This window comes from Varanus komodoensis, unplaced genomic scaffold (assembly GCF_004798865.1).
Source record: "Varanus komodoensis strain SLA01 unplaced genomic scaffold, ASM479886v1 scaffold79, whole genome shotgun sequence".
Lineage (NCBI taxonomy): Eukaryota > Metazoa > Chordata > Lepidosauria > Squamata > Varanidae > Varanus > Varanus komodoensis.
Genome location: NW_025336467.1, coordinates 631,519 through 638,736, shown reverse-complemented (window position 1 = coordinate 638,736; position 7,218 = coordinate 631,519).

Here is a 7,218-nt window from a genome sequence, read left to right as displayed (position 1 = left end):
ATATTATCGCCCTCCAGGTCAACCTGAGACCCTGGATGATGTCCTGACAGGCCAGATTCTAAGGATATCTCGGGGGAGGGACACAGTAATTATGGGAGATTTCAGTCTCCCGGATATTACTTGGGAGACTCACTCGGCGGTGGCAGCCACGTCACGTCGCTTCCTAGAAGCTATAGAGGGAGGGTTTTTCACACAGAGGGTCCGAGAGGCGACGAGGGGGGGAAACATCCTTGACTTGGTCTTGACCAATAGGGAGGCGCTGATAGATGGGGTACAGATTAGGGGAGCTCTGGATGCGAGCGATCACTCCATCCTTTGCTTTGAGATCAGGGGACTGGGGACGTGCAGCAGGTCAAGCACTAGAAGCTGGGACTTCAATAGGGCCAACTTGGGCCATTGAAGGCCAGACTGGGGAAAGTCTCCTGGGACAGGTTACTGGAAGGCAAGGGAGTTGAGGAGGGGTGGATGGCACTCAAAAGGGAGGTTTTGGAGGCGCAAGCCTTGATGATACCTCTAGTCAGTAAGGTGGGGAGGCGGAGGAGAGCGCCGCCATGGATGCTAAAGGAGGTGGTTAGAGGGATTAGACGAAAGAGGAACCTCTGTAGGAAATGGTTACTGGGGCAAATAGACAAAAGGGTATAGCGGGAGGAGGAGGCCCGTTGCAGAAGGATTCTTCACAAGGCTAAGGCTGATTACAAGCCGAGACTTTCCAAGAATATCAAGAGCAACAAAAAGGGCTTCTTTCAGCATGTAAATAGGAAGTGGAAGGGGAGACAAGTGGTGGGACCACTAAATAAGGAGGAAGGAGATCCAGTGACTGATATGAGGGAACAGGCACAGATGCTAAATGACTATTTTGCCTCTGTGTTCTCCCCAAAGCAGGACGGGGGAGGTCCTCATGGGAGATTAGATGAAGCTGGGGATTTAGGGGCACAAATTAGATTCATCCCCCAAGAAGTCAAGGAGCTCCTCAGGGCATTGGACATTACAAAGGCACCAGGCCCTGATGGGTTACACCCGAGAGCACTTAGGGAATTGGCAGGGGTTCTCTCACGCCCGCTGGCCTCCATTTTTGAGGCCTCGTGGAGAACGGGTGAAGTTCCAGAGGACTGGAGGGTGGCATCAGTGGTCCCAATTTCCAAAAAGGGTAGTAGAAGGGACATGGGGAATTAAAGACCTGTTAGCCTTATGTCCATTGGAGGAAGAACAATGGAAAGGCTCATAAGAGTGAGAGATCTAGTGATGCCAGGGAGGGAAGGGAGGCTGGCAGCCACACAACACAGCTTCCGCAATAACAGGTCCTGCCAGACAAACCTTGTGGAATTGTATGACAAGGTTTCGAGGTGGCTGGATGGAGGGGATGCAGTGGATGTGGTATACCTGGATTTCAGCAAGGCCTTTGACAAAGTGCCCCATGATATCCTGGTGGAGAAACAGAGTTTTGGGATACACCAAAGCACTGTCTGGTGGATTAGGGCATGGCTGACTGACCGAAAGCAGAGGGTGACCATTGGCGGGGAATCATCGGGATAGTGGCCAGTGACAAGTGGGGTCCCCCAGGGCTCTGTCCTGGGGCCGATCCTGTTTAATCTTTTCATTAACGACATGGAAGAAGGGGTGACCAGTCTCTGATCAAATTGGCAGATGACACTAAAACTGGAGCAGTGGCCACAACTGAGGAGCAGGTACTCCAGATCCAAAAGGCTCTGGACAGACTATGGAAGTGGGCAGGAGACAACAGGGTGGCGTTCAGTGTGGATAAGTGCGAGGTCTAGCACTTGGGGCATGGGAATGGGTGTCATAAGTACAGGTTAGGGGACAAGTGGCTGGAGAGCAGCACTTGTGAAAGGGACCTCGGGGTGCCGGTCGGCTGCAGGCTGAACATGAGCCAGCCGTGTGATGCGGTGGCCAAGAGGGTGAACGCCACCCTTGGTTGCATAGCCAGAAGCGTGACTTCTAGGTCGAGAGAGGTATTACTGCCACTCTACATGACTCTAGTGAGCCCACAACTGGAGTATTGTGCTCAGTTCTGGGCCCCTCATTACAGGAAGGATATGGCCAGGTTGGAGTCAGTGCAGCGTAGGGCCACAAGGCTGGTGGCCGGTTTGCAGGGGAAGCCGTATGAGACGAGACTGAGGGAACTGGGTCTCTTCAGCCTGGAGAAGAGGAGACTCAGGGGGGATCTGTTGGTGACAAACAGGTGTGTGAGGGGGTGTCACACGGAGGTTGGTAGAGACCTGTTCTCCCCTGCGAAGGAAGGAAGGACGCGTTCCAACAGAGCAAAACCCTGGGAGCCAAGATTCCATTTGGATGCCAGGAAGTCGTTCCTGACAGTTAGGACTCCGAGGGTGCGGAATGGGCTTCCATGGGAGGTCGTTGAGGCCCCATTGGTGAGGGTGTTCAAGGATAGGCTGGACGTCCACATGGTGGGCATGTCATGAGCAGAGCCGGTTGGTGCCGGAGGTTAGACTAGATGGCCCGGGGGACCCCTTCTGACTCGCTCTGTTTCTATGTTTCTAGGTATCCTGGTCCCAAGCCGTTAAGGGCTTTATAGGTGATGACCAGCACTTTGAATTGAGCCCGGACTTTGATGGGGAGCCAGTGAAGCTGGTAGAGGACTGGGCTCATATGGGAATAATGCCCAGTCCCCGTCAGCAACCTGGCAGCTCTATTTTGCACCATCTGAAGTATCCGGACTGTCTTCAAGGGCAGCCCCACATAGAGCGCGTTACAGAAATCCAGTCGGGAAGTAACCAATGCATGTGTCACTGTCGCCAGGCAGTCGTTCTCCAGGTAGGGACGCAGCTGATGGATCAACCGAAGCTGAAGGAAAGCGCTCCTCGCCACCGCAGTCACCTGAAGTTCCAAAGACAGCTCCGGATCGAGGAGCACTCCCAAGCTGTGAACCTTGTCCCTAAGAGGGAGTGCAACCCCATTCATGACAAGGTCCAGGCCCCCCACCCCGAAGCCCACGCCACCCACCAACAGGACCTCCGTCTTGTCTGGATTGAGCTTCAGTTTGTTGGCCCTCATCCATCCCATTACCTTGGCCAGGCACCGGTTCAGCACAGCCACTGCCTCACCTGGATTGGTGGAAACGAGAGGTAGAGCTGGGTATCATCAGCGTACTGATGATTCCGCAGCCCAAACCTCCTGCTGACCTCTCCCAGCAGTTTCATGTAGATGTTGAATAGCAAGGGGGACAAAATGGACGCAGAGCCAAAGTCCCCCAGCACCACCTTCTGGAATCGGCTGTTGAAGTAGGAGTGGAACCACTGCCACGCAGTGCCTCCGACCCCCAATCCTGCAAGCCTATCCAGAAGGATGCCATGGTCGATGGTATCGAAAGCTGCTTAGAGGTCCAGGAGGACCAACAGGGATGCCCTCCCCCCATCCCTCTCCCTGCACAGGTCATCGTACAGGGCGACCAAGGCAGATTCAGTACCGTACCTGGGTCTGAAGCCGGACTGAAATGGGTCCAGATAGTCAGTCTCATCCAAGAGTGTCTGGAGTTGTCCCACCACCACCCACTCCAACACCTTGCCCAGGAACGGGATGTTGGCCACCGGTCTATAATTGATGGCCATCTCTGGATCCAGGGATGCCTTCTTTAGGACCGGCCTGACTACCACCTTCTTTAGAGGGGCAGGTACCCGCCTTCCCTCAGAGAGGCGTTGATGACCTCCAGGATCCAGGCACCAATCCCGTGTTTGTCTTTGGTAGGCAGCCACGATGGGCAGGGGTCCAGTAAACAGGTGGTGGGACGTACTTGTCCAAGCACCTTGTCCACATCATCAGGCCACAATAACTGAAGTTCATCCAATAATATCTGACCAGACGGAGACATTGGCACCTCCCCTAGAGGATCTAAGTCACTAGTGGTGTCCAGCTCATGACGAATCTGAGTGATCTTGCCTGAGAAGCTGCCAGGGCTATTCGTTTTGCAGATGAGTAAGAGCTGATAAGACTGCCAAGTTAACAGCATTGTATTTTTTGTTCAGTCCCATAGTTGAGCCCGACCCATCGTGACCCCATGGACAACATTGCTGCAGGCCTTCCTGTCCTCCACCATCTCCCGGAGTCCACCCAAGCTCACACCCACCGCCCCAGGGACCCACCCAGCCTCCTCAAGCTCTGCCGTCCCCTTCTTTTGCCATCTATTGTTCCCAACATCAGGGTCTTCTTTTTTGGCCAACTAAGAAGTGGGTCTTCTCCACTTCTTATGTGGCCAAAGTACTGGAGTTTCATCTTCAGTATGTGGCCTTCTAAAGAGCAGTCAGGGTTGATCTCCTCTAGGACTGACCGGTTTAATCGCCTTGTGGTCCAAGGGACTCGCAGGAGTCTCCTCCAGCACCACAATCCAAAGGCCTCAATCCTTTGGCGCTCAGCCTTCCTTCTGGTCCAGCTTTCACAGCCATACATTGCAACTGGGAAAACCATAGCCTTGACTATACGCACTTTTGTCAGCAGGGTGATGTCTCTGCTTTTTAGCATGCTGTCTAGATTTGCCACAGCTTTCCTCCCAAGGAGCAAGTGTCTTTTAATTTCTTGGCTGGAGTCACCATCTGTGGGTATCTTGGAGCCCAAGAAACTAAAACCTGTCTCTCCCTACATTTCTTCCCCATCTATTTGCCAGGAAGGGATGGGACTGGATGCCACGATCTTCGTTTTCTTAATGTTAAGTTTCAAGCCAGCTTTTGTGCTCTCCTCTTCCACTCCCATCACGACTCTCATTAGTTCCTCTTCGCTGTCTGCCATTGGAGTAGCTTTGTCATATAATTTCAGACCATCTGAGGTTGTTGACATTTCTCCCAGCAATCTTAATTCCCACTTGTGACTCATCTAGGCTGGCCTTTCTCATGATGTGCTCTATATATAAGTTAAGTAGGCAGGGGGCTAATATACAGCCTTGCCATAGTCCTTGCTCAATTTCAAACCAATCAGTATTTCCATGTTCAGTTCCCGCTGTTCCTTCTTGGTCTACAAATAGGTTTCTCAAGAGACATATAAGATGGTCTGGTACTCCCATCTCTTTAAGAACTTGCCACAGTTGGTTGTGATCCACACAAAGGCTTCAGCATAGTCAATGAAGCAGAAGCAGATGTTTTTCTGGAGCTCCCTAGCTTTCTCCATGATCCAGCGTATGTTGGCAATTTGATCTCAAGTTCCTCTCCCTCTTCGAAACCCTGCCTGTACTTCTGGTAGTTCTCGGTCCACATACTGCTGGAGCCCAGCTTGTAGGGTTTTGAGCATCACTTTGCTAGCATGTGAAATGAGTGCAATGGTGCAGCAGTTTGAACATTCCTTGGCATTGCCCTTCTTTGGAACTGGAATGTAAACTGACCTTTTCCAATCCTGTGGCCATTGCTGAGTTTTCCAAATTTGCTGGCATATTGAGTGTAGCAGTTTTACTGCATCGTCTTTTAGGATTTGGAACAGCTGAGCTGGAATACTGTCTCCTCCACGAGCTTTGTTGTTGCTCAGACTTCCTAGGGCCCATTTGACTTGACATTCCCAAATGTCTGGCTCGAGGTCACTGACCACCCCATTGTTGTTATCAGGGACGTTAAGCTCTTTCTTGTTAGTTCTTCTGTGTAATCTTGCCTCCTCTTCTTAATCTCTTCTGTCTCTGTTAGATCCCTGCCATTTTGGTCCTATATCATGCCCATCTTTGCATGAAACGTTCCCTTCATATCCAATTTTCTTGAAGAACTCTCTAGTCTTTGCCATTCTATTGTTTCTCTCTATATCTTTGCACTGTTCATATAAGAAGGCATTGTTATATCTTTAGCTATTCTCTGCAATTCTGCATTCAATTGGGTGCATCTTTCTCTTTCTCCCTTGCCTTTCACTGCCCTTCTTTCCTCAACTATTTGTAAAGCTTCCTCAGACAGCCATTTTGCTTTCTGGCATTTCTTTTTCTTTGGGATAGTTTTAGTTGCTACCTCTTGTACAAGGTTGCGACCCTCCGTCCATAGTTCTTCAGGCAATTCCTGAAATCTATTTGTCACCTGTACTGTATATTCATCAGGAATATGATTTACATCAAGGGTCCGCAAACTACGGTCTGCAGGCCGCATCTGGCCTGCCATGCCCATTTATCCGGCCCACTTTTTGATTATGCGAGCCTGGAGACAGCAGGCCTTGCCTCGCTTCACCATGCCCGCACCATGCTGCCACCTCGCTGTGCCCGTGCCCACAACAGCCTTTCAACTGGCCCCATGTTGGAAAAGTTTGAGGACCCCTGATTTATTCCCCTATTTGGAAGCTTCATTGTTCTACACAAGCCCCTTTTTCAGGGCAGGGCAGTGATCCATGAATGAAGAGGTCCAACGTCGCTTCTGTCTTCTCCCACAAGGAAATATGCAATCAAGAGGAAGTTCCAGCTGGAAGTGAGAGACGGCATCCCAAGATGGACAGACAAATGCTCAAGGGATACCTAGGGGGAATCAACGCTTTCAAATCCCCAGGGCCGAATGAACTCCATCGCAGAGTTAAAAGAGCTAGCGGAGGAACTTCCAGAACCACTGGCAATTATTTTTGATCAATCTTGGAAAATTGGAGAAGCACCAGATGACTTGAGAACGGCTAATAATGTCACTGTCTTCAAAAAGGAGGAAAAAAAGATGAACCTGTGAATTACAGACCAGTTAGTCTGACATCAATCCTTGGAAAAGTTCTCGAGCAAATTATTAAAAAATTCATTTGCAAGCATCTTGAAGGAAATGCAGTGATGAATAGAAGCCAGCATGGGCTTATCAAAAAGAAATCCTGTCAGACTAATTTAATCTCATTTTTCGACTGGGTATTCTTCCAAATGGACAAAGGGGACAGTATGGGCAGAATCTACCTAGATTTTAGCAAAGCTTTCGACATAGCACCACACAACATTCTGATAAGCAAATTAGCAAGAACTGGACTAGCTGGAAAAACTGTTAGGTGGATTTAAAATTGGCTGCCAAATCTGTGACAGAGTGATAATTAATGACACCTTCTCAAATTGGATGGAGACAACTAGTGGGGTGCCACAGGTGGGATGGAGCCAACTAGTGGGGTGCCACAATTTCAACATCTTAATTAATGATTTAGATGAGGAAGTACAAGGAAGGGCAATCAGGATTACAACGTGGAGCACAGCCTCGAGTCCAAGAGAGAATTCAGCCCCCCTTTTCCAGCTGCCAGGGGAAGGGGCCTGCAGGCAAAGGCACGTGATGCAGC